Source organism: Marmota monax, unplaced genomic scaffold (assembly GCF_021218885.2).
Source record: "Marmota monax isolate L192 unplaced genomic scaffold, Marmota_monax_Labrador192_F-V1.1 WCK01_AAM20220418_F8-fsc00020, whole genome shotgun sequence".
In the NCBI taxonomy this organism is placed as follows: domain Eukaryota; kingdom Metazoa; phylum Chordata; class Mammalia; order Rodentia; family Sciuridae; genus Marmota; species Marmota monax.
In genome coordinates this window covers 2073384-2100914 of record NW_026692912.1, presented here as the reverse complement: position 1 = coordinate 2100914, position 27531 = coordinate 2073384, and the positions used below count along the sequence as shown (strand labels likewise).

Sequence of the window (27531 nt, the reverse complement as noted above, 5' to 3'; positions counted from 1 at the left end):
CTGTTCTCCAGACCAGTCAAGAGGGACAAATGGAGGCATCTGAATGGGAAACGATAGTGGCTTTTTCTGTTGTTATCAATAGCACTCATCTCAAATTAGACCTTAGCAGATTGCTCTACCTGTGAAACATAGCTCCCTCCATGCTAAACACGAACCCTACTCAGGGCAGAATACTGTGAGTTCATATGAGAAGATAAGCACGACAGACTTCTGGTGGTAGGTGCTTTGTATCCCCAAAGACACATGAAGTCCACATTTACCCAACTATGAGGTACCTATCATTGCGCTAGGCAAACCAATTCACAGCACAGTCTAGCACATTCACCCTCTACGTTTACTGTCACAACAGCTCATCTTTGGAAACAGAAAGGTTTCCAAAATTACACTTAACACCTTGTGAGGGTCATGTTACAAGAAAATTTATAACCAAAGATTTTCCTTCTAAATTTACTAAACTATGTTAAGAATAACCCAAAAAGTTATCCTCAATGACAGTTACATCGTTCTGACAGTATGAAATCTATAAATCCCAATATGTTGTAAGGCAATCATACTCCCTGTGAATTTCTTGATGAGCAACAGTTAATTTGTCTCATCACAATAAATAAGGAAAAGAGAGAAAGGAAAGGGGGGAAAGAATGTACAATATGGGCTTGGCAAGATCCAGAGAGTGTTTTGTGAAACCTAACAACTTAGTCACCTTGGGCAAATCCCTTAAATGTTCTTGGTTTCAATTTCTCTGGATATAAAAGGAGATTTAATAACCTCCAATGTTGTTTCTAGTTTCACAATCATGGTCACAGATAGGGAACCGCTCGGGAAATGCCTTGGATTGGTGATAATCAGGGAACCAGGGTTCTAGTGTGGCCCTGTGTTCCCCTGAGCAATTCTGACCTCTGTGAACCTCTTCTTATTCCATCTATGGAGACAGGGGTGCAGGTGGTGAAAAGCAAAGTGGACAACTCAGCAGGAACGGCATGTGCCACAAGGACATGTGGGACCCTCAGCAACAGTGCACAGAGAGCTCTTCGGGCTCCCCAACAAAGCCCAGGCTAGAACCCCAACACTGGTCCAAACCACTACTTAACACCCAGTTGCCCTGGAGAAGTCACCTGGCTAAGCTATTCTGAAGGAGATTCTCTCTGCCTCATGACTTTATTTGAAACCGTTTGGGGAGAGGATGTCTTCATGAACACTAAGTGAGAAAGTGCTTTGGTAGGGAGTAAATCTGTGATTTTAAATCACATAATTGTAAGGGACAGCAAGTATGGGGAAGTGCCATCGCCTGTCACTTACCCTCTCCCGCCTACTGCAGGCTTCTCTGCTTGATCTCCACACTCTCTTCCAACAAGCCTAGACAAGGCCCAGAATCCTCAAAGTGGAGCTCCAGGCAGTCTCCACCAATCAATCAAAATTGGCACAAAAAATAGAAGCGATCTGCCAACAGGGCTGTAGTGGAATAAGCATGGATCGCCAAGGCAGGAAGCTGGGATTCCATTTCAGGTTTCCCTAACTAACTTCCTACATTACTGACTTTGGACAAATCACTTAAGCCTTTCCAGAGCTACAGAACGAAGGGTTTGGGTGGGAGGATTTCAAGGGTCCATAAAGACTGACTTTGCAGAGGACAGTAACGCCTTTCCTTCCAGATCCTACGTCTCCCTTCCACTTTTCCTGTAGCTGACACTGCTGTGTATTTGGGGATCAAGATTTAGAATGTGCTCACAGTCTATGTCTGGATCCTCGAGGCGGCATCCCGGCATTTTATTTTTAAAACCAGGATCCAGTATCATTGCCAACATGCAGTGGCTTGAATCCTGAGAGCTGGATACCCTTGAGTCATTATCAACTTTCGAAATAGGCAGCACATTCACACGACTGAACCGAAAGACACTTCAAGCTTCAAAATTAGTTTGGATTTACGTAAACATGCTGGAGTCATGAAAAGACAGAGAAAGTTTAGAGAGTGGTCTAGTGAGGCAACAATCCCAACCACCTTCTGACCACCCCACCCGCACCCCATTTTTCACTCAACCAGTAGTGCTCATGAGTCACTAGGCAGCTGATACCTCCATCATGCTAAGGTCAGCAAACCCACCTCTTGGGTACTAGTTACCTCTTGCGTTACACACTTTTTAGGCTACCTTGAGCACACTTTACCTTTTCCTGCAGAAAACAAAAGCCTCCGTCTATCCAGATGAGAAAAGATCCAAAGAGCAAATGATTATGAGAACATGAGTCTTCTCCTCTCCAAGTGGTTTGTGTGAGGACAGGGGACAAGGTGGAGGTAAGAAATGGACGCTTAGGCAGCAGGCGGATCCTCCACGTCATCCCATGTGCAGGACAGTGATTTCAGGTTGTCCTTTAGAAAGTCCTGATGGTGGCATGGGCTCTGCACCATCTGCCCAAACAGTGACCTAATGCTGATTTCTGCTGGGGCAGCTGGAACAGGACAGAATCGTTCGCCACAGTGCTCTGAGTCACTCAGCAACATCTCAGAGTTAACAAGACCACATGGTCAGCTGCTACTTAAAGCCTTGGAGGCACTTCAACCTCTTAACTTGGGTAAGCATTAGAGCCTAGTAGGTAGTGTCCAACTCCTTAAAATAACTTTAAAGAGACTATACTCCCTTCTTGGAGCTTCTAAGCATGCCAAGGACATGAGCATGAGTTCTTGGGCCATGATCACCGTTTTCTGTTACTAAAAAATTACTGGCAATCAGACAAATTTCCTCAACTTGCTTTATTCTTTCTACTCATTCACTTCTCCTCTTTCACTTCTAAAATAACCTTCTTGCCTGGTGAGACCTTTACAGTTGGAATAAAATGAGGAGAAAGATCAAATTCTCTTAGTAATGTGTACTCTATAGACACTCTCTGCGGTGCCAGAAGGGTGGTTTATGGCAGTAGTGGTAGTTATTTCAGGGATAGGTAATAATATAGAAACAATTCCCTGCCTTTTCTCAGGAAGTCAAAGTGTCTGACCTGTTCAATGTTGCAACAGGGTCATTTTCCTTTTTGTTGAGATTAATGCAGAACACATCCTAGAAAGGTATGTTGACCACAACTACTGCTTTGAAGCTGAAATCTTCATCTTTCCAAGTTACTTCTTAACCTCTGGGGAAAGTTCTACCGAGCTGGTTCAGATGGCCATTCAGTGCACTAACCAACACAACTACCTACCAAGCATATTTATTAGTCCCTGGCTAGTGTTGATCCCGTAGCGATGGTCCCTCTGATTAAAAAATAGGTCAGTTAGCAATGGCCTAATATCAGAGGCAACAGCTTCAAACCAGGCCATGCAGGAAGCCATATGGAGTAAGCCTGGTCAACAAGTGCATCTCCTTATCATTAATAGAAAAAAATAAATAAATTTACTTGAGGTCAGTAGCAATTTCTTTGTATTTAGAAGCCGACATAATACAACTTCCCTTTATTTTTGTCAAATGTATTAATTTGAAAAAAAATCGCATCCAATCTAATTGATGAGTGACAGATATTCTGCTGACATTGCCTCTACTGGGGGAGACAAGGGACAGGGCAGAGAAGGATGGGGGTAGTGGTAGTGGAGCACAGTAAGTAGCCTGCCACTGAGATGACATTTCCCAAATTTAAATCACTCAGTATACAGTACCCTTAAGGTGCCCTAAAGGTACTAAATTCCTGGGGAAGAAAAGAGGAAAGCCTATTCCGTAGCTCCAATTATTACCAGCTGCAAATATCAAGTTCTGACAGCAACTCTTCCCTTTCCTCCTTCCTGCATGGGGCTGCTTCTTCCTCCCTTGCCTAATGACACTGTACTCAAGGTCAGTGGCTCCTACATCTGGCTTCTGAAAACACACCTTCTAAGCTCCCACCCTAAACCTAAGGAATCCCTCTCCTGTGGTGGAACTTAAAAGTCCATGTTTAATAAATCCCTTTTTGTTTCTAAGTTCTCAGAATTAATTCTGAAAGATCAACCAGGTTTAGAAATCACTGCCCATACCACAGTTTTACAGTCATTTTTAAAAGGGGATGTCCACCCTCCTGCCGCCACACAAACACTTGAGGTTCCTCAAACACTTTTTTTATGAGCAATGAAGAGAACAGAACAACTTCCTCCACTGCCACCCAAATATCCAGCAATTAGCAGGCTAGACCCACAGATTCTTCACATTCTGAAGCTGCTAAAACAAACACTGTGTGTCTGGTGCAAAGTTTGCTCACCAGCCCCTGTGACTTGTGTGGGCTTCCCATCCATCTAAATGAACGAGCCAGAGCTGCTGATTCCAGGTGAAATGATAAATAAGTCAAAGGAGCCTCAGTCTTAGCTCTGGACTCCATCCAAACTGCAGACAAAAAGATTTACTAATCCCTTGCATACAATATAAAAATAATAATACAAAAACACAACCACCTGCCATTAGCCACATCTAATCTAATCCTTCCTTGCAGTGAAAATTTTACTTGGGGTGTTGAACACCAAACTCAGCCTCCCGTGCACAGGCCTGTGTGCAAGGGATTCTGGGAAGACTCAACTCCTCAGAATGAACTGGGATGAAACATGAGGATTAAAATCAAAACTAGGAAACATGGCCATGAGGAGCAAAGTCTTTTCATTTTTCCATCCATACACTATTCTGCCTTCACTGGGCCAGCATTAATATGGTCTCTGCTTCAGAAAGGCTTTGACTTTCCTGCTATTATCCTAGTCTTGCTTTAACACATACTTTATATTAGAATGCGTTCCAGGAAGCATATGGCAATAGAACTAGGTCAACCATTAACCAAATAACAGGAAACTGCTCTGCAGCGCACACCCTTCAAAAGCTTGCTTAATGAGCTGGCTCTTCAGAATACGTCCTTCAGTGAGGTTGGAACTAACAGGATCCATGGGTTTCTTTAATGCTGCAAGGTCACCTAATACCTAGAAGGCTTCTGCACATACTAGACTTTCAATGGTCTAAATCATTCAATTGAAATGTTCAAGAACTAAAGAGTCAAAGGTGAAGAAGGATGTTCTCTGAATCCGCCTGACTGTCCTCAAAGAACATTGACTATTATCCTGGTTCTATGGCTTCTTTCTTCCAATTCTGTTACATTGATAGGAAACACTGCTTCCTCAGCTTTTCTTTCCAGAACATTTTTCTCTATATTCCTCGAGGCTTCCATATCACCAATTTACCCTATGAAATATATGCCACAATCCACTTGGACTTAATAGGTCCAATTCACTCTTAGTTTCATATAAAACTATAAATGTGTTTCCTCCATGAACAACAGCCTTGAATCATTGACTATTCTTGGGTTTGAATCTCTGCTCCAATGTTTCAGACTCGATTCTATGAAGTCCACCTTTAGAATGCACAGAAGTGTCAATGAGGATCATAATAGAAAACTGTCATTCTCAAATTAATATCCTTCCAAAATTACCAACAACCCAACTCTGCATGGCTTCTTCAACCTAGATTGCCATCTGGACATTCTTACTACCAAAATGTATGTAATATGGACTTGTAGAGTTGGGCAGTTTCCTTGGAATGGAAACTTAACATTAAACTCTCGTCTTTAAATTAGAATCAGGGCCAAATATTCACTCACCAACAATTAAAAGTGTTTGTCTAATGATGTTTGGAGTAGCAATCACTGTTCATTTTGTTTCAGAAATCTAGGTATATTTAGGAAAGAGATATTTAGAAGCAATGTCACCTTTTAAAACATGCTAGGTTTGGTTTACTGAACCAACATATGCCTTTTGTGACATCTTTTCTAGACACAAGATACAGGTAAACAGGGGGACCCTGGGCCTGCCTTTCTGTAGCTTCTAGTCTCATGTCTGTTCAGTAACTGACATGAAACAAACCAGTGGTTGGCCTTCAAACTTCATTTGGCCAAATTTTAACTGGTTACAATCTTTTTCTCTGAAAACAGCCATCAAGTTTTCATTGAGCACCAACATACTAGAAGCTAGTACACTGGGCTAGAGGTCAAAGAAAAAGAGAACTCTAAGAGACATTAAAATTGTTAAGTCTTTTGAATTTTGGATAACTACATGTCTTACTTCTGTGCTATTCTTGGAAAATTTCAGGTTTTCTTTTAAAGGAGTTTGTTGTGTAGCAATAGTCAAAACAAAAAAACCAGAACCTCATCTAAGGAATTTAATAAATAATCTATTACAGAATGTTCAAGATAGTGCAAACAGAGGTTAAGGTACTTTTATTCTCCTTCACCAGATTTTGGAGCCACGTTTCACAGAGGGACACACCAGCTTTTAGAAGTCACTATATAATAAAAGATACTGCTCAGCCCCAATAGCCAAGAAACGAAACATTTGTCAATCCCAACAGTGCAAGCTTCAAGGAGTCCCCTACTGGAGAATATCACGAAAACCTCAAGGGTATTCTGTCCCCCAGATCAGAGAGTCACTGTTTAACAGTGCTCTGCCCATAATTTTATAAAAACTTAAGGATGAGAGGAAAGGGAATTAGTATTTTTTATATGCCCACTATATGTCAGGCTCTGAAACAGAGATTTATATTCATGATCTCATTTATTCCCCACAAGAACCTTACAAAGCAGATTTCTTTTTCCCAGATAAGGAAACTAGGATCAGAGATTACATGCTTCTCTCAAGGTCACTCAGCTACTCAATAGCTCTGAGGTCTAGGATCCTTGCACCATGTTCAACAGCCCCTGCTGCAAGGCCTTCACTGGCCTACCAACACTGATAGCGAAGGATTCCCTTACTCGTGGCCCGCCTCATGCGAGGAAGTCATGGGTTCCTCCCTCATATGAGTGCACACTGCTCACATCATAATCTCCAAGACCCTTGAAAGATGGTCTAGTGGTTCTCAGAGTGCACACACTGCCGATGGCATAGGTCAGACCAGTTCAAACTCTTAAGATACAGAGCAAGATGAAGTCAGTGGGTCCTCGTGCCAATTGCTCTCATCCTTATTCATCTGCAGAAGCATGCCAAGGCCTGCCTGGAATGATGCAGGAAAGGGTCACCATAGCTGATCCTATACCCCTCCAGCTTGCTATGAAATAAAAGCTCAGTGCTGAGATAGGCTGCTTCTTGAAAACCTGCCAATATTGCTTCATAGGAATCAAAATTCTTAAACTAGTTGCATCCATCAACCTCAGAGTTAAACCAAGGAGGTCTAAAGGTTAAAGGTCTAAGAATCTGTGGACCCAAACCATCCTGGCATCCACATCCTCCACTCTGCCCACTGGGCATTCCTTTTTAACTCACAAAGGAATCCAAATGCTTTATTTTCCCATCAGTCTGAAGTTCTGACTACTGACACATTTAAATAGAGAAGCACAGGTAAGTACCACAGTTATGAAAGGCCCATCTTTTGCCATTAATAAAAATGTACCCCGACAACCACTCTTTCTATTCCAGCAGCTCCACAAAACCCACGCAAGAAAGGTGGGATTGCTGAAATGCAGAGCTACTTAACATAAACAAACACAGAGTCCACACTGGGGTTAGGAGATGTGGCTAATTTTAGACGACTGTTTTCCTTCAGATGAATCGGAGCCTGGACCTCTCACAGGTTTAATGGAACCCTCGCACCTACATTTAACCAACTCCACCTCAAAGTTTTCTCAACTATGGAAAACAAGTGGTGAAGCAGCTGAAAGAAGGAATTCATTCCTGCGCTGTGAGGTCCTCCCAGACAGACTGTGCAGTCGGCTCCAGGCCCTGGGCTGATGGGGCTGCACCAGGGGTTGATGCTGAGAAGATGTGAGCGCCCCGGAACATCTCACGATGGTCAGGCTCTGTAGAGCTTCCACTGAGCAGCCTCAGAAGCATGTAATCGTTCAAGAGAGGATGCGAAAGCCTTCCCAGCAAACAGCAAAAATGCCGAGGGCACTTGATGATTACAGACAACTCGCTGGTCCCATTCCTAGGGAAGCTCTGGAAGACTCCACGCTTTGACTGCATACAGAACATAGTCTCTGATATTAGAAACAATCAAATATCGTGTTCAGTTGGTATTCTGAGATTCTGTGAGTTGCTGTCTCTCCCCTTAATACCACCATGAAGCCTGCAGAGTGTGGAGCTAAGTGTATGTGTCAACTTCTTCCCGCTCAAGCCAGTGAGAAGACCTGTTTCAGCCTGGTGGCTCCTTGTACTTGCTCATCAGCTTTCGGGTTTAACAAAGGAAAACAATCTACCCCTCAAATTGTAGAAGCTTTCTTTCCAGGAGAACTAGACAACCCTGATGGCTCTCTCCAGTTACATAGCAATTATGTAATTGCTAAGCTTCTGCAGAATCACGGGAACCATTCCGCAGCTTCTTACCAACTACAGCTGCAGCCCAATGTTCTGAGATGATTGCAGCCTGTGAATGGATGGCCGGTCTCAAAGCTGAGCACAGAGGGACATACAATGGGATTCCATCTCAAGCACAAAGATGTTCCTGCCTAATGAAGCCCTTTCTCCTCCTCCCAGTCTGTGCAGCAGACTCTTCCCTCTGCCCGCCCTACAAGTGTGTGGAATGTGGTTTACTCTGTTTATGCTGACAGGTTCCAAAAGAGGCAGAAAATCAGCTGAAGTTTTGCCATGGACCATGCACAAGGTAATCATTTAACACATAATGTGAAAGCTCCAGAAGAGGACAAGAGGCAAGGGGGGTGGAAAGCATCTCTCTAGGCTTCCTGCATTGGCATGAAATGACTGCTTCCCTTCCTTCTGCCAGCTCCAATCCTTCATGTTGACATTACACATCCTGTACTGTAGATCCACCCCCATGCTGCCGCTTGCCCAGCTGAATTATCTCCTGCGTCACAGCGGTGGTAACAGAACTGCTGGCTCGGCAGACCTGAGAGCACCATTTCAATGCTTAATGCATTCAGCAACTGGACACATTACCAGTGCGTCGGGGCTGGTTTGTGGCCCTCTTAGCAGCCATGCAATACTTGACCTAACCTTCTGCTAACCAGATGGTCTGTTTGCCTCTTGGGACCAAACCATTAAACTTTACTTTATTAAATTCTATCCAAATGTGGGGACAGTTTACAGCAGCGTGTCTGGTTCATCTCCAACAGGGTTGCTAAGATGAAAATGACCTAAAAATAACTGGAAACTCTACTTCACACCAACAGAGAACAAGATATTTTGGAGTAAATATTTAAAATATCTGCCAGATTACGAACCACAGCAGCACAGACTACATAGTTAGCAAATTATATTGTAAATACATACACACAAAGATGCAGAAATGAATGCATCTAAACAGGAATCTGTTCACCACTCCCCTGACTCCAGGCTATTTTAATGTGGGTGAGGACATCCATCTCCATCATAATCACTTCAATTACCAAAACAAAGAGCCTAACACAACTCTGGTAGAGAGATCCCACTTCCCCTGCATTTGACCACCTAGGCACACACTGCAGGTGTGCCTGACCTCCAAAGGTGCTCAAAAAATGTATAATGAATGAATAGATGAACAGGCACATATTTCTTAACTATAACAGCATCCATAAAATACATCTTATGACAATGAAGACATTAAATGCTTTCCAACTCTATCATCAAGCCACAACTGCTAACTAGGCATGCAAAACCAGGCATCAGATGAATGGCAAGGAGCAAGCCATCTGCACCAGAGGCATTGGGTGGCCACTAATTCATCATTGCAAATGAACCAGAGGTGGCTATTTACTGGGCACCTGGCTGGGTGCTGGGTATTTTACATATATTAGCCTCTTAGCCTCCTCCAGAAAGAATTCCATTCTAAAGATAGGAAACTAGCCACTAGGAGCAATTAGGAGCTTAACCCAAGTTCACAGAGGTGGGAGGTAAGTGGGAGGTAAGGGTGTGAATTTAATTCTGACTCCAAAGCCAACTGATTTTCTCTGTAGTCACAGGTAAGAAACAATCTTACCACAGGTAATGAATTGAACATATATGAAGGTGACGTCCCTAACCTAAACGCTCAAGTGGAAAACCTTCCCACTTCTAGTCCTTAAGATGTCCTAGGGTGGACAACCAGAGATATGAAAAATTGTGCTCTATATGTGTAATATGAATTGTAATGCATTCTGCTGTCATATATAACAAATTTAAATTAAAAAAAAAAGATGTCCTAGCTACTCCAGGCTTCTGTTCTACTGTTTCATCTCATATTTCTCATTATATTGAGGGCATTCTGTGTTATAATAATTGCTACCACACCCATGGCTACATCTCCACTCTTTTCATTTGGGGTCCACCCTCTGAGACAAAATCTCTCACTTGGGAGAATCCTAGAGATTTAAACACCAGTAAATAAAGTGCACAGCTGCATGATCAGTTTTTCTCTCCTCCTCAAACAGCTCTGGACATAATTTTTAAATGATAACTGTAAAGTTTTCATTAAAAAAAAATTCTACTGACACCTTAATATATCTGAAAATATCCAAAATGTTAAGCAATAACACCACCACTTCATGGGTGATTTGCTTTTAAAGGTGAAAAATAAGTAGCATTTTTACCAAAGAATCACTTACATGTTCTTCATCTTTTTAATCAACATACCCATCACCACCATTCTGCCACCAATGAAGCCACCAATTAATGTTCTTTAGCCAAAGCCAACAAGGTAAAGTAAGTCCTGTTAGGTCCTACCAACACCATTCCACATTCTCCACATCTGAAATACCATCTACCCTTAAGACATTCTAAAATTAGCCTCCTTACTCCTGAGATCTCAGTGCATCTGATATTACAGTGTGTTAGTAAGACCAAGTGGACATAGACTGTTAAAATATATATATCTGCACAAAGAAAACCAAAGCATTTCTAAGCAAGGGTCCAGGACAATCCTCAAACTGGCTCAGAAATATCTTATATGAGTGAAGCAACAGAGATATCCAACTTTTATATAAAACAACACAACCAGGATTTTCCTTGCAATAAAAAAATACTATTGTCTTAGACAAATCATTTCTTTTCCAGAATGATACCAAACAATAAGAACAGTAATAACATCTTTCTTCCAAAAAGCTCAAAGAACTTCACATTTATTAAAAATTGTTCCCCTACAACACTCCAGGGAATATCTCTGCAAGGTGTGGATAGGCAACATTGTTAGCATGTAAATGCAATTTTCCAAGAGGAAACAGCACCATTCTCAGGTCGTTTACAAATTCCTAGTGAACGCTGCTGGGTCCACAATCAAATAGAACAGCAGCTCGGGCTGTAGCCACATCTATCTGTGATGGGCAACAGCAGCAAAGACTGCTCATCAATAAAGACAGGCACTCCAACTGGCAGAATTCAAAAACTGAGTTCAAGAACAAGGCCAAAATAATTAATATACTAACTGTGGATGAATGTGTCAAAGTCCTGGAGAAAAGTCTCTTCCTCAGTTTCTCCATCAGTGAGGAAAAAGAAACTATCATTTTGAGTGTCCATTATAAACCAGGACCCTTAAACACACAACATTTTGTAACCCTTTCATTTCTACAGAGTTATATTACTATCATTCACATTTTATTGGGTAGGAAATCATGGGGACAAAGAAATTAAGTGACTTATACAGGGCCACACAGCTAGGAAGAGACAGAGATAAATTTCAACCTGCACTTGGGCCAACCCTTGGTCCACTCTCTTAATGAAGACCCCAACATAGACTGCATTTATACCCAGAAATTCAAAGAGACAACTACAAGTAGAAATCTGCACTCTTGGTGTTCTAGCAAAAAACAAACAAACAAAAAAAAACAAAAAACGAGTGCCCAGAGATAACTTCTCTACACACACACACACACACACACACACACACACACGAGTTCCTAGTTGTTCTTCAGACAGATCAACTACCCTGAAGTTTGCTAGGGTGTGTAAATTTTAAGTGCATTATTTTCCTATATAATTGCACATCCAAGAGGGAAGGCAGCCAAATGACAATCTGGCCCAACGATTCCCAGTGTCACACTGACACATCCACTTCTGACACAGGTTGTTGTCTGTATTTCCTAGAAATCGCTGCCTCCATTGGGAAGATAACAGTAAACAACATCCCAAGCAATGACCTGTTCTCTTTGTGCTAGAAGAGGCTGTGAATACATTTCATCAATCTGGGGTTAATATAGAAAGTTCTCACTTCACAGTTCTCACACCTTAATGATCATGTTTATAAGCCACTATCTTAAACACAAATGATTCTTTTTTTCACTTTAAGATTATACCTTATAAAGTAAAAGATAGATTCAAATGAATCACATTAAAACTACTGGAAAAGCTCCATGTGCTGAGGAAAAAAGCTAGACAATTTTGGATTCTTATGCTTCCAGATTTTTATCTGCTAATGTACTAATGCTTTTTCAGTGGATACTTGAAGCCTAAAACTTAAGAATCTGTGTTTCTGCAGAAACCAACACGAGGTAGACAGTTCATGCATGGTCATGGATAAGATAATACTGCCACAGATCTTCCTACCGAGGTAAGGACAAGATCATGGGAAGGTGGCCAGAGGGGAAGAAGACACAGGCAAGAGCACTTTGGAAACATCAGATGTTCACTGTTTCAGAACTGCTTCAAATAAGATCACTAACATTTACCTGCGCTAGGGTCAATTTTGATAATTGTAGTTGACGTCTAGAAATGGGGTTATGAATATAATTATCATGAAGCAGCAATCGGGCAATCACAACCTAATTAAGCCCGCTGACTAGATTATCTGGTTTCCCCCTAATAATCGCATAACATTTAACACTTGCTAATTTCAGGACCTATGGGTGATGTTCATTCTTTATTAACATGAAACACTCAACCATGGGTAGGCATGAACTCCAGGGACAGTCGACACCTGTTCTTGAACACCCCTTCACCTCTCAGCCCCTTCAAATTACTAATTGGAGGCAAAGTCATGGAGAAGATGGAGTAAACAGTGAGAACTTCCAAGCAAGCGGAAGGGTGCAGTTCTGCTTTCTAAAATGCCTGCTGCTTTATGTGATCTATAGACTGTGCTTTTATATAATAACCAAGGAATCTATCTTTGAAAATGTGCTTTTCTCTTCCTGTCAAGATAATGGATGAATCCTCTGCCAGTCTTACACACATGATCTTCGTAAGTTTGCCTCCTTGCGACATGTTCCAAGGCTGCCTCACCTACAGTGCCTCTCACGTTGGCCATGCTCTCAAATTCAACGTCCTATGCCCTGTTGTCACTACATCGACAATGACATGTTGACACAATTCACCTCGCCTTCTGCAAAGCAGTTCCGGAGGGCAACCTGGGTGGGTTTCTCTCCAACGAATTTGGAAAAAGATTGAAGAAACAAGTTGAAGACTGATCTTTGAGAAAGTCTGGTGTGAGGAATGTTTTTAGAAGGCTAGGCACTACTGATGAGGGTTGCAGTTTATGCTGCATGGGGCTAAACAGAGTCTCCCCTATTCCTCTAAATTAGAAATTCCCCCCAGAGAATCACATGCTTTGATACAGTTCACTTTATACTCTTAAACTATAGAGTTATTTTTTTTCCTCAGACTTTTCCCCATTAAAGTTATTTCATCTAAGAAAACAAGAGCTTTGGTAAGTTTAGTAGACAAGGATATGCATGCGGTGAAAATGGATATGGCCTCCTCTGGTACACATTATGAACAGGACACGTTTATCCCCCTACAAGGTTTTGGTTATGGATCTGTCGGGGAACTAGAGATCAACTGAACAGATCCACAGCACAGCAAAGATTTTATAAAACCAACACTATTTGCCTCCTGGCTGAAGAATCTAGTCAGCATTTAATGCCTAACTACTCATCTGACAGAATGACCGTCCTGGATATCTTAGGGGTATCTGGACCTACCCCTTAGAACAGCTTATTGCTCTTAAGGCCATTTGGTCATCCATCAATAGCAGCTTTCTTACGTTACCACAGTGATTCAGGGAGAGGCAAATAAGACCGAAACATTCATCAAGTCCCAGGATCTACAGAGTACATGGGGATCACTAAAGGGGTGGGGTGACAGCACCACACTTTCAACATAATCTGTCCCACCTTCCACAAATGACCATTAGATAGTGGAACCAATTTTCAAATGTCTGTGTGGCTTCTGAAGACATTTTTCAGGCTTATGATAACTAAAGCCAATTTAGGGCACTGAAACTTTCAAAAAAGCCCCTAAGAAAAAAAGCAAAACACTTTTCTACTTAAAAAAAAAAAAAAGTCACACCGCGTATCTTTCTGCCATAACAGATAGGTGCTTTTTTTAAAAACCCATGGGTGGGCTAGGGCTGTAGCTCAGTGGCAGAGCATTTGCCTTGCAGGTGTGAGGCACTGGGTTCCATCCTTAGCACCACATAAAAATAAACAAATTTTAAAAAGGCATTCTGTCCATCTACAACTACAAAAAACTAAAAACAAAAACCATGTGTATAGTTTATTGAGTTTGACATAATTTAAATTATTTTTTTTTCTCTAAAGTTTTGTTTTTCCTATCACCTTTTATAACTCAGAAGAACAAAAAGAAGGTACTATGCAGTGAAACACAACTTTTGTCAGGCTATTGCAATCAGTTGTATCTCTCATACCAACCAATATATTATAATTAATGTTCCATTATGTGCAGATTTCCTTCCAGAACACCAAGGATAAACTCCTGGCAACTGGAGAGATAAACCATCAGGAACATAAGCTATTAGCACACTAAGTAATAACCAAGGCCAGGTTCTACCAGCAGAGAGCCAGGGCTCTGGAGGCAGTCGCCATTCATGTGAATCCCGGCTCTTCTACTTGCTAGTACCATGACCTTGGGTATATTACTTTACCTCCCTAACCCTCAGTTTCCTCTATCATATGAACATATTAAATGGTTCATATTAAATGTTAAACAAACGTTACCTAGTATTAATATTAACTGATTTCAATCCCAGGAGGGGAAATAGCATTTCATGGTAGGTCTGTGATATTCCTACTCTGTACTGAAGTTGGCAGAATTTTATGATGGAGGGATCATATTTATCCTCTATTGTTCTTATCTAATATTAAGCCAGACAATATTCACTGACAGCAGAAAGGGTAAGTTTTTGCAGCTGAACTCAGACATTCAAATGAAAATGGTCTCCACACAGAGCCTCTTTCCAGTTAGCACTACTAAAGAAAACCAACAGGCTTCAGAGAAGACTATTAAAGATTGAAACCACTGAAGAGAAGTCTGGGTGGTATGTACTGGTTGAACTGAAACCTTCACAGATCTGTGGCTGGCATCCATCTCTGGCCATCTTTAGTCTGCAACCCAGGGTGCAAATTTTGTCCCAAAGGAAGGACTCTTAGATTAGGATCATGACAATCTAGATAGAGTGAGTGGGGCTCAGTTGCTGACTAAACTGATCATAACACAGAGGGATGATGTAATTAGGGATTAGAAAGGCTAAACATTCTGCACCGCAATGGCCTTATTTTGGATTTTAAAATGCTGGGAGTGGATTGACAGATCAGCCTGTGACGTTTGGCTCCAGCACCTGGCTTAATCCCAAACTGGACACCAGGTAGTGGCCATGATCCACTCCTTTCCTCTCTGAAATAAGCAGTCTTTGTTCTTTCTTCTAATACCCAGAGCATAGGTAGAGAAGCTCTATGGATAACCTTAGAGAGGACTATCACATTTTCTGCCCATTAATAATGCAGCTATTTTCTACTGTGCTCTATTCTCTACTAAGTTCATTTTCCAGGAAAATCTCCATGTAGGCCTACTTAACCAGTTCCCTCAAGTTTCCATCTTTCCTTTATCAGAAGGACTGCATTTGTAACACAGAAGTCATACAAATAGTCTTTCAAGCTCAATTCTATTTTTTACAATAGAAGCTTACCAAAGAATGTGGGTCTGAGCTGGTCTTCATATTTCACATGCAATAGGTACCAAATTACAAGGTCTTTTTCTACTTGCTTTATTGTTTTCTTAAGAGCAATGCCTTACTTCTTCCTGGAGGCTCTTCCCAGTGGACAGACCTCCTCTATTTCGACTTGTCAATTATTTCCTTGCCTCTCTTCTTCTTTTCCTTTTCCCATCCAAGCAATCCCTCCTTCCAGCAAATTTCCACCATATAATTACAGCAATGCTTTAGCCTACTTTTCTGTTAGCTTAACAACCCTGTCTATTTTCTACTTGTGCTGATGCTACTGTTTGCTTTTCTGACGGGCTAATCCATGTATCCTTTCAAGGCCTGACTTCCCCTACCATGATAGCAGCTGGAGCTCTAATTCACAGGTGCCTTCCAAAGCTTTTCATTAGCAACAGAAATGAGATGGTTTAGAAACCCATTTCTTAATCTGCAGGTGAGTATTGGAACCTTTGTGCAGCAAACATCTTTCAAGTATCCCACATTGTGCCTCTGCACAATTATTTTCTGAGTAATAAGTACAATGTTATAGGCACATTTGCAGTGTTAACAGGGAGAATGTTCCCTCAGAGGAAATCAGCTTTGCCCCCCCACCTCTGGCATTTCCCAGCTTGAGAGAGAAGCAGTCGGCAGACATGAGCAAACTGAACAATAATGGCTTTTCCTTCTTATGTCTGAATAGGAAAGAGAAGAATCCAAAAATTTGAGGGCCTTCGCTTGTGCTCTGGTTCAACTGGCCAGACAAGGGCTTAGGGAGCGAGTTTGGCCTTCCCCAGCTGGGCTCTGTGGCGGATAAGCCTCTCCACAAATCCTGGGCTTAATTACTTCTGACACAGTTGTCCTGCCTGGGCCTCCAGCTCCTTTTGTGCTCCAACCAATCTGAATCCAAAGGTAAGTCTCTGCTCACTCACCTTGGGCAAATGCTTAATTTCCTACTAAGTGATCCTAAAACTTTTTAATCAAGATCCATTGGTTCCTAGTAGCATTTCCCCCACCTTCCCTTGCATGGTCTTTGTTAAAAGACTACTTGAAGGCCTAGCAAATAACTTCATGAATTATACACTCTTCATCTTCAGTTATTTATTTTTTAACAAATAAGAACCTACCAGCCCTCCCTTCGCCCCAATGAGCAGGTTCTACCTTTTGAATGAAGTCAAGGGTAGATGTGGACAGGCTCAGCATAAGTCTTTGATTAATACTCCAGAAGCAACATGAAGTGAACTGAACAAGCAAACACATGAAAGCAAGGAAATCAATACCAAAATACCCATGACCTGGCATGCAAAGACACTTTCCCTCCAAGAATAACTCAAGAAGAATCGGCTCCAGCTAGGAATTAGGAAAGAATGCTTTGAAGACACCCAGTAAGCTGCTCACCAGAAGCAAAGACAATGCATTTGTAGGTGACAATACCAGCACCCTCTCCCACCACATAGCTCTCTACCTCTTGTCTTTCCAAGCCCTGGAAAAATCAACTTTGTGTTGCAGCCACACACCCAGAAACTTTAAAAACCATATGGATGCTTCAGCTGATGAGGACAGGAGGCCTTGGAAAGAAGATAAATTTTATGATAGCATTTCCAAGCAGAAAATGTAAATCCAAATCGCTTCCAATGGACTTCTCATTTATCAGTTATGCAGTTCTCCAGATAGAAAGTTCAAGGGGACAAAAAGATTCAAAAGAGCTTCCTAGTAAACTGCAAATGCAATCTAAATTCATAAAACTCCATTTTCCTGCATTTGGAAACTTCTCCTGGGTCTTATCAATCCAGGAGATGTTTGAATTTAGGATTATCTTCTTTCCAATGTCCCCTCACTCCCCCCACCCCAACCCCAAACTTTTTTCTTCTTCCTTCAGCACTGGCATGCAAACCATGCTGTTTTAACTTCTTTCCTGTTCTCCCAGTTCTTCTGGAACATTTTATTTTCGACAGTCAACTCATTTGGAGGAGTGCCACACTGAGGTTCAACTGTTTACAGCGTTAACTGTGTTTCTGCCAGAAGTCCACCTCCAGCACCACCTTCTCCAGTCTGCCTCCTGGAGTACGAATTTATGCATTCTTTTGGAAGAAGCTTAGAAAAATGTGGAAACTTTACAAATATCACTCATCCTTCCTTACAAAATTACTTTTGCTTGTCCAAGGGGAGACAGAAATGGAAACATGTTTCACCCTTCCTATGGTGCTGTCCCAACCCTCATGGCTAAATGTTGCCTGTGTTGTTAAAAGTCATTTTAATGATGACTTCATGTATACCGAGGAAATGGGAAAGAGTTAGCCACTGGTCTGCAAGAGTGAATTGGGCTCCAAGAAGATACATGGAGGGCACAATTTGAATGAGTACCGAACACTGGAAAATCACCAGTAATTGTTTGAGACTGGATTTCACCCTCTCAGCCATTCATCAGTATTACAAAATGGCATCTCTGAAAGAAGCCAATTTAAATCTGTACCACGTTGCAAAATAGATCCTCAGAGTCCAATTGTGGGCACTTTTGTAAGTTGCAATAGACCCAGACAAATTTCCAAAGAAGGGCATTTGAAAAGCACTTTCCAGTCCTGGATGATGGAACAAGAGAAAAGAACAGGACAAAGTAAAAGAAAGCACAGCTACAAATCCAGTAGCTGAAGGTTGACTGGAAGTCATAGGAACAAAATCGGCCTCTGGATCTATGAATGAAACACACTGCCCAGCCCTGGGTCCCCAACATGTTCAAGTCAGCTAACGAAAATCCACACCCAGGTCCCACTGGTGCCTGACTCTCAGGGAGCCTTGGGCCTTGGAGAGAACCACTGTTTCACAACCTCACTATCAAATGCAGTTGGGGTAGTGGAAAGTGCACTGGGCTGGAGTCAGCCGACCTGTGTTCTAGGCCTGGCTTTGTTACAACTGAACTTTCTGACCTTGTACTAGTCACTTCATGTCTTTCTGCCAGTTTCCTCTTCAGTAAAATGAGGGTGGAGGGAGGATATTTGAAGTACATTATTTCTCTTAGGCATTTAAAAAAAATAGCTTCTAAATTGGAAGTTGCCTGATAGTATAGTATTAAATACCTAATATTCCTCACTTATAGTGTACATGTGTCATTTTTTAAAAAATGACTTTCATGTTCATTTCTACTTCAGAAATAATATTTTGCCTATCATCCCAAAATCTCCACTTATGCTCCCTGCTCCCTAGAGCTCTTCCATATTACACTAAATGCCCTTCCCCCCCACCCCTTCTTTCTTATTTTTTTAAGCAACCTTCCCCAAACTAAGACTTGTGCTATTAAAAGAGCTTAGAACTTCCCATTTCCTTGCTAGGGCTAAAATTAAACTGTCCATTCCTTAGGGCCCAACATAACATCTGCCAGATGTCTTGGCATATCACACAAGGAGAGGAATTTTCTTTTAGCATTATCTACTTTCTTCTCTGTTTTCTCATAATCAATTAATAGGTCACCAACACCCAGCTAATGTTTCTTTCAAAGCCATCAATTCTCTAAGTATGTGAATCTCACAAGATGCTTGCCTTCACAAACACGTGCATACACACACTCACTTACACACACACACACACACACATACACACACACAAAATTATCTTTCTGTTCACTGGATTTTAGCAATAGACCTGTAAATACCTTCTCCCCCACTTCTTTTGAATTTCTATAGTTGCCATATACACACCACCCAGTTTCACATTCACATCAGATCCTTTGCAATCTGAGTTCATTATTTATATACTTCTTAATTTGTGACTGGAGCATTTTGAAATCATATCTCTGTTCTCTAGTTGTCAACTTAGAACATTCAACACAGCTTTGTCAATTCTCTATCCCATGGCACAGTGAAGTCTGAAAAGGCACACACCACAAGAAAGATAAGTAAGGTTACCTTTAACCAAGAAATCTGAACATCAAACAATTCAAGGCAGACTAGACCCTATTAAAAGTCCATCACACGTAAAACAGGACTCCATCCCAAGGCAACTTTACCTTTTACATTGCCTTCTTTCAAGAAAACTGACCACAAGTACTCTAAAGCCCATTAGTACAGTGGGATTTTTTTCTCCTACTGTCTTCCGGAAGACTCATTAGGAAGAATAGATATAGTTTTTTTTTTTTTTTTTCCTTTAAAAGTTGTCTAACTCCAAGAGTGGGGAGGGGGGGGGGATCAAGTCCTCAGGGAATGTGGTCAATGAATGAGATTGATATAAAACAGTATGAGAAATACTATGGAATATGAAGATACAACAATAATCTCTTGCATGGCAGTATTCATGACAGCTCACAAATATTTCTTCAGAATGATTTTCCTTTGTGATATACTAAAGCTATGGCAAAAATTTGCATAATGAGCCTGGTGAACTTGAAGTCTCAAAAACAAAAAAGATCTTTGAGCTTTGAGAGCAAATGAGTATGTTCAATTTGACACTTCTTATTTCTCTCATGATGGTTTATCCAAAATACTTGTCTCAATCCAAGTATGTTATGTCTAGAAAATTTCAAGAAACCATGCTTTTAAATATTATGGTGCTTGCCATGTTGAGAAAGTACAACAGACATGGATATGTTTCTCAGGTTACCAGTTAGAACATATTCTTGAACTTCAAAATGCTTATCTTAGAGACCTGACTTTTTCTCTCCAAAAAAGCTCAACTCCAAGACTGTCTATGAAGACACCAAAACACTTGCTCGCACAGTAAAAAATGTGGTGAGTCAAACTGCTGAACTGGCACTTTGTCATTCTTTCTTCCCCACTGAAATAAGTAAATTAACCACTTGTCCTGCTATCAACAATGATTTTTTTTTTAAAAAAAGAAAAAAGAAAAGGATGTTTGCTTCAAGATCAACATATAATGTATTTATGTTTTCATAAACAAATATAGTTAATTAGATGTGTAATTACTTTCCCAAATAACTGTCTTTATCCATTGCATTTGAATTTCAAGTTTGAACATGTAGCATCCATATGTGCATTAGCAAATGTAAATATAACAGTGACAACATTCCACTTAACAAAACTAATGGATAACATCAAAAACCAACATTCAAAAATGAGGGAATTAAGGTATGATTCCAGGTAAAATTTTTCCAAAGTGCTCTAGGTTTTTAATAAAGAGGCAGAGATCTGAACAGAAGTATTTTTGAATGAGCATACACATCAATTGAAAATCATACATCTTCATCTGCACAAACAGGGTTTTACTTCATTGACCATGGACAATTATCATCTAAAGAACCATGTATTTCCCCTCTCCTTTCACACCCCTCAGAAGAACAATAACCCTCAATTAATGACACAACAGTTTGGTTTGAAAAATGGGATGTTGTCATATATAGCACTGTGCATTTACTGAGTGACACTGTTACCAGCTACTCAACAGAATATAATTACATCTGGAAAAGAAAATCACTTCAATATGCACAAAAATGCTGTAGACACAAGGAACTTCACACACAAAAATCTGATACATAATGAGAAAGCAAAGCAAGAAAAAGGCTTGTGCAAGTCGCTCACCAATGTGTTCCTTATTTTTGTTGAAGCTGGTACCTTCTGTATCTCTCCTCAGTTGAAAGCAAGGTCCAATTAGCCCCCTTAGATTATATTAATTGGGTCTGAATCTTCTCCAAGTTTCCCTTCCACTGTGGAGCCCTCCCTCACATATCTTCAATAGTCCATCTAAAATTCTTCCAACATCTTCCCTCATCCTCAAGATGGCTACCTCACCTAATGGAAAAGCAACATCTTCATGGTTGGCTTTTTTAAATTCCTGAAGCATTTCAGGATTTAGTTCTTTACTTGGGTCAATTACATACATTCTTTAGAACTAATCTGTGAAGAGGTCCAAATCAGTGTGTGTGGACTGGGGTGTAGAACTGGGTTCTTTTTTCAAAACATCCTCACAAAATGTCTTCCTACAAAATGAATAAATTCCTCCAATTAAAAAAGGTGAAGATACCTGGACATAAGGTTTTCTCAACTGACATAATTTGTTTCCATAGTGACATTGTTAAGAAGACAAACTGATATTCCTGAAGACTTGCAGTCCTTGAGAACACAGGGGGGAAAAAAACAGCAGAAGGAGAGGGAAAGGGGGAAACAAAGGAACTAAAAGAAGGCCTAACATACAAATGGATCAACCTGAAGAGAAATGTAGACCCTGGAGAAACTGCTGTTAGTCAGACAGTCTTAGAGTTCCTTTGAGATCTTGCAGGAATTTTATTTTTTTTCCAGAAATCAACTCATACCAGACAATAAAGTCTTGCGATGCATCAAACATGATGATAACCAAGCCCCACAACTCAAAAAAATCTCAGCCTAGGGCCACCACCATCTTCACAATGAGGAAATAACATTTCCTGGTGACTTTAAGGAGAGCTGGAGAAACCTAAAGTTGTGAGAAGACCTCACTGGGAAGGTTTCAGGGTTTGCCTTGCTTTTGCTGAAGAGGGTCAAAACCCTTCAGGTCCACTCAAAAGGAGGGAAAAAAAAAAATCCAAAAGTTTACTTTAAAATGGAAACAAACGTCTCAATAACTTGTGAAAGCACTCCTCTGGTGGGAGAAAAATCTGAGGAACCCTTAAAAGCCCTCATTTCTTTGCATAATGAATAGACAGTGAGGAACACCACCAGGTTTCCCTCTGGAGAGGGAGGAGGAGGAGGCTTGCCAGCCATCACCAACAGAGCTTCAAAATGGAGACATCCATAATTTCATAAACACTTCTCATCTCAGCTTTGTCTCCTGGAAACCCGCTCTCCTCCATTTTCTGATGGAGTTACAACCATGACACGGCTTACCTGACTCAGTTCCCAGCTCTCAACCAAACTAGTCACTTCCTCCCCAAACCTGCAAGCAACCTCCAGAAACAAAACCAAAGCAAACCAAACAGCCAACACAGGCACTCAGAGGCGGCCGGGAGCCCTGGGAGAAAGCCCCAACTGGTTGGTCTGTCCCCATCCCAGTCGCGTGCTTAAAAATGAAACTTTTTTTTTTTTTTTTTTTGGTGGGGTTGGGGAGGAATATAAAAGGAACTCCAGGCGGCCTCCCTCCCTCCCTCCCTCGCTCCCTGTAGGTTAGAAGCTACAATGAAAAGAAAATGAGGGTTCCTTCAGGAATGGTGAACAGCCTGGAGAATGAACGTGAGAAGGAGCTTTGTGTTTTGGAGTCTGGACTGGAACCAAAGCAGACAGCTTGCAAATGGAGGACAGGGAGATAAAGAAAGGGAAAGAGAGGGGCTGCTCCAATGGGGGGCGGCTGCGGCTTCCCCTCGTGCCTGGAAGGAGGGCAGACCCCTGGGAACCGCACCAGGAGTGAGACGCCCCCCCAGGCCCCTGCCTTCCTTTCTCCCCGCCTCAGAGGAGAGCCAAGCGTGTGTAATGGCTTCTCCTCTCCAGAAACCGTTGTCCTCCACCAGGCGCTTCTGAACCCCCAGCCTGGAGACAGCTCCTCAGCTGCTCCTCAACCTGCGCCCCCCGCCCGGCCCGGGCCCCCGGGTCCTCGCCTCTGTCCTCACCAGCAGCAGTAGCAGCAGCAGCAGCAGCAGCAGCAGCCACCCCCGACACATCCCGACCCCGCATCCCAACTTCGGAGAGACAGAGAGAGAGCCAAATACCTGAGGAAGAGGGGGGGTGCCAATCCGCACGGCTTTGCCATCGGGCGGGGGACAGGCAGACAGAGGGGGAAAGGAAGGAGAGGGACAGAGAAAGAAAGAGGTCAACCCGCTCAGGTCGGGGCCGCTCGCTCCGAGCGCTCGCTCCTCTGACCCTCGCTCGCTCCCTCTGGCTCAGGCTCAGGTCTCCTGCCTCCCGCCCCCCGCCCCCAGCTCCGTCCCTACTCCTGTCCCCACACTCGGAGCATCAGTCCTGAGCCTCCAGCTCCCTTCTCACTCATCTTTCATTTTCTCTTCTCTTCATAGAACTACACGAAATTAATTAAGCCACAGCGCTCCGCTCCCCCCACCCCCAGCAGAAGGAGCAGCCAGCAGGAAAAGCACAGCCACCTCCACTGCCACCACCACCACCTTCTCCTCCTCTTCCTCCTCTTCCTCCCTGGCTTCTCCTCCTCCTCTTCCTCCTCCCCCTCCTGCTCTCCCTCCTCCCCCTCCTCCTCCTCCTCCTCTCTCTTGCTTCTTCTCCTCTTCCAACAGCCAGTCCATGCAGGGGACTTCCTCTCCTCCCCGCTCCGCCAACCCTCCTTGGCCGAATGAATGAGCGCGTTTGTGCCTCCACCGCCCGGCGCTCTCCTCCCCGGAGCACTCAGACCACCCGGAGGTGGTGGTTAATTGCAGTAACTTACAGAAGAAGCGTCCCGGCGCCGGGAGGTGCTTCGGGTTCTCCAGCCCCACCGCCTCCTTATCCTCTTTCTCTTTCTCCTCTTCCTGCTCGGGTTATTGTTGTGGAAGTTGTTTGGGAGTCTCATGTGCTTCTGCCGGGTCTCAGCAATGGAGGATCGCCATCTTCCCTGCCTTCCTCGGCTCCTCAGACTCGCTGCAGCTGCAGATGACCTGAGATATCCGTCTCTCTCTCCCTCCCTCCCTCTCCCTCTCCCTCTCTCCCCTCACTCTGCTCTTCTCTCTCCTCTCCTCCCTCTCCCTCGCGCTCTCTCTCTCTCTCTCCCTCCCTCTGTGTCTCTCTCTGAATAATGAGCAACCAGAGGGAGAGAGAAAGCAAGACAGAAAGAGAGAAGGAAGACAATCTTCTCCTGCCACACAAAACGCCGGAGCACCAGGGGGTGCGCGAAGCCTTTCTAATAACAACAACAACGTGCAGGAGAGAGGAAGGGGGAAAAAGAAAGAAAGAAATGAGGAAAGGGCTGGGGGGAAAGGGGGGAAGAATTCTCCAAGAGCTGGAGAAGCGCAAAAGGAGAAGCTGGAGGAGATGCTGAGGCTGCGGCTGCTGTCCCCCCTCCCCCCCCCCAACCCCAGAAGGAGGCAAGGTGGTTGCAAAGTTAAGGCTGGGACATTGTCTTTGTCACTCAGAGCAACACAGAGCCAGGCCAGTGAGATGCAAGAGGAGGAGGTGGCGGTGGCGGAGGAGGAGGTGGTGGTGGAGGAGGAGGAGGAAGAGGAGGAGAAGGAGGCAAAGGAGGAGGAGAAGGGGAAGAGGGAGATGAGATGAATAAAGACCTGCGGAGAAGGCGGTGCAAGGAGCGCGGCCGCCGGGCCCGAGGCTTGCGCGCTCGCGTCCCGGAGGCGCCTGGCAGCCCTGGCCGGCAGAGGAAGCCCCCAGTGAGGACCCTGCCCTGCTGCTCATAGCGCTCCCACCATCAGCCCTGCCCGAGGCGCCGAGCCCGGGCCCCTGAGGGTCCCTCACATGCATCCATCTAGAGGCCAATCTTTGCAAAGAACATACATGGAGAACTGGAGGTTGCAAGTCTAAACCCAGATCCACCACGTGGGGCTTTTTAATTCCTTTCCAGTTTGCGGTTTGAGTATCTTCAGTGAGAAGCTCAAGTTGTCCATTACTGGCACGTATTTTGAAGTCTTCTCCCCCGAAATAAAGGCTTGGTGTGCGTTTTATTTATTTCTGATATGAATAGGGTGGGAGAATAAGGGAGGGAAAGAACCCATCATCCTGAGCCTCGGAACCACTGCTTTCTTTTCCAAACTTGTGAAATGTTTTGACGGCGCACCGAAAGGAAAAAAAAAAAAAAAAAAAAAAAAAAAAAAAAACCCTACTTAAATAACTTTACACCTTCCAGCCCCGCGTTGTTTGCACTTCTGGCTGATCATCTAAAGGCTTGGAAAGTAACAATCAGCGCTCCTAATGATAAGGTGTCATGGTGTTGAAGACAAGAGAGCCAAGATGAAGCTTTCACACCTTGAATTTTTATTTAGTGTAATTTCCCCCCAAATCGTTCTGAACTATCTCTTTTTGCAAAGGAGTGGGTTTCCACCTCCTTTCTCCCGGGTCGAATGTCTTCTAAAGCTTTAATTTGACCGGGGGCGGGAGGTGTGAGGGGGACTACAGTATCAAAAAATCAATGCAGCAAGTCAGGAGCAATTGAAGTTCAAGGGCATGGGCTGGTTGTACCATTTCTATTTCTCAGATCCTCGAGTTGGACATCAACAGCCTCGGGAGAGAGAAACACGCAGCGCGCGGGGCAGAGACCTTAATTAAAGTTTCTTTTGTCCGCGTCTGAATTGGGGGATGTTGCTGGATTCCATTGCATTGAGGAGCGCGCATCCGGTGAAAGCGCGGTGTTGAGGATTCTAGGCAAGACCGTCCTCCTGAACATTCGCCCCCTCCCCGCCCCGCCAAACGGTCCGGGCAAAAATACCCGTAAATCCATACAATAAAGGGGGAGGAGGAGACGCGCGCGGAGTTGGTTCCCATCGGATAGTGGGGTTTCATAAGCAGATCTAAATCGTCATTTTCCAGGATTTTCCGATTGTATATTCCTGGGCAGACTCTCTCACCCTGAGGCACGATTTCACCCGCTTCCAGTCAACACTTCCTGCCCTTTTCTCCTCCCACTCACATTGAACAGCTCGGGAGCCCTAAAAGGGTGTTGATGGCGGGGGGTGATAAATAAATAAATAAATGACACTACGCGTGCGGTGGAGAAGAAAGGAGGGGGAGGAAAGGCGAGGAGAGGGAAGGGAAAAGTAGGGAGAGGAGAACAAGGAGGAGAAAGGACACGGGCAAAAGGGAAACGGGAGTCAAAGAAAGAGAAAAGAAGAAAGGAGAGGAAGACGGGGAGGCTGCTCCGTACGAAATGATCCTGGCTTTGTGCAGAATTGGGAGGACTCCCCTTTCCAGGTGACCGGAGGGACCTGGGGAAGTCCTTCTGCCCAGAGCTCCTCCCCACCGGGACCCCAGGGGTGTCTGAGCTCTGGTCGCCGCTCCCCCATAAATTCCTCGTGGCAACCAGAGGAAGCGCGCCAGGTCTCCGCCGTCCCTTCAGTGTCCCGGCTGATAATTTACCTCTTTGTCTTTAATAAAAAGCTGACTTTTTCTGTCAAGCTCGGCACCGAGAAAATAACAATCGTATTTCTTCAGGCTTGAAAGCTCCTATTACTGCGGGGGGGTTGTGAGGATGCGATAAAAATGTTCATCGACGTGAAGGTACCTTCAGGGTTGGCTGGGGTCGGAAGTGCTAAGATGGGGGCCGCCCTTCCCCCGGGGCGTAGGAACCGGGCGGTGGGGAGGGAGGAAGACGCGGCGAGGTCAGAGGAAACCCTGGGTTTCCAAGGCTCCTGGGGCACCAGAGGGCTTTCCGCAGTCGGGGAATAAGCCCTGGGGAGGAGCCTTTCCCGAGAAGGCGAGCGCGCCCCAACACGCCTCCGACCTCGTAAACCCACTTGGCAAAGACCGGGGAAGCCGCTGGAGGACGGACTGCGGTGAACTCAAGAAATTAACCTGCGCTACAATTAAACGGGCTGCCGCCCTTTCAGACTCACCTCGAGCGACCGAGATAGAGAGAGCTCCCGAACCGGCCGCGGGAGGACCTGGCTCCACCCTCCCGTCCCAGAAGAAGAGGACAAAAAGGGGAGATGGACTTGGAGATGGCCCCGCCCTTCAAACGCTCCAATCCTTGGAAACCAAACCTCCTCTCCAAGCTTCCACGTCTAGAAGGGACAAAGACAGCGAGGAGGTCCGGAGACCGATGGGGAGATGGTGGCTTTCGGGCTTCTGGTGTGGGTTCTTTGGGGAAAGGGTACAGTGGCTAATTTTCCATCCCAAATAGGGCACCACGGGATAATCTATAGAAGATAAGCTCG

General features: G+C 43.7%; 1 protein-coding gene across 6 annotated transcripts in view; it reads right to left on the bottom strand.

Moving 5' to 3' along the window:
- The window catches only part of Znf462 (zinc finger protein 462), a 135535-nt gene extending 108256 nt beyond the window's left edge, over window positions 1-27279 (bottom strand). For 3 of the 6 annotated variants that reach the window (XR_009227408.1, XM_046451831.2, XM_058581615.1), the window contains exon 1: window positions 24105-24354. The gene's annotated coding sequence lies outside the window, so the exon portion shown is untranslated. Of the gene's footprint in view, window positions 1-21325; window positions 22794-23421; window positions 23610-24104; window positions 24355-27210 lie in introns of those variants that run through there. The other 3 variants (XM_058581614.1, XM_058581613.1, XM_058581612.1) reach the window with 3 other exon arrangements.
- Between the last annotated feature and the right edge of the window lie 252 nt (window positions 27280-27531).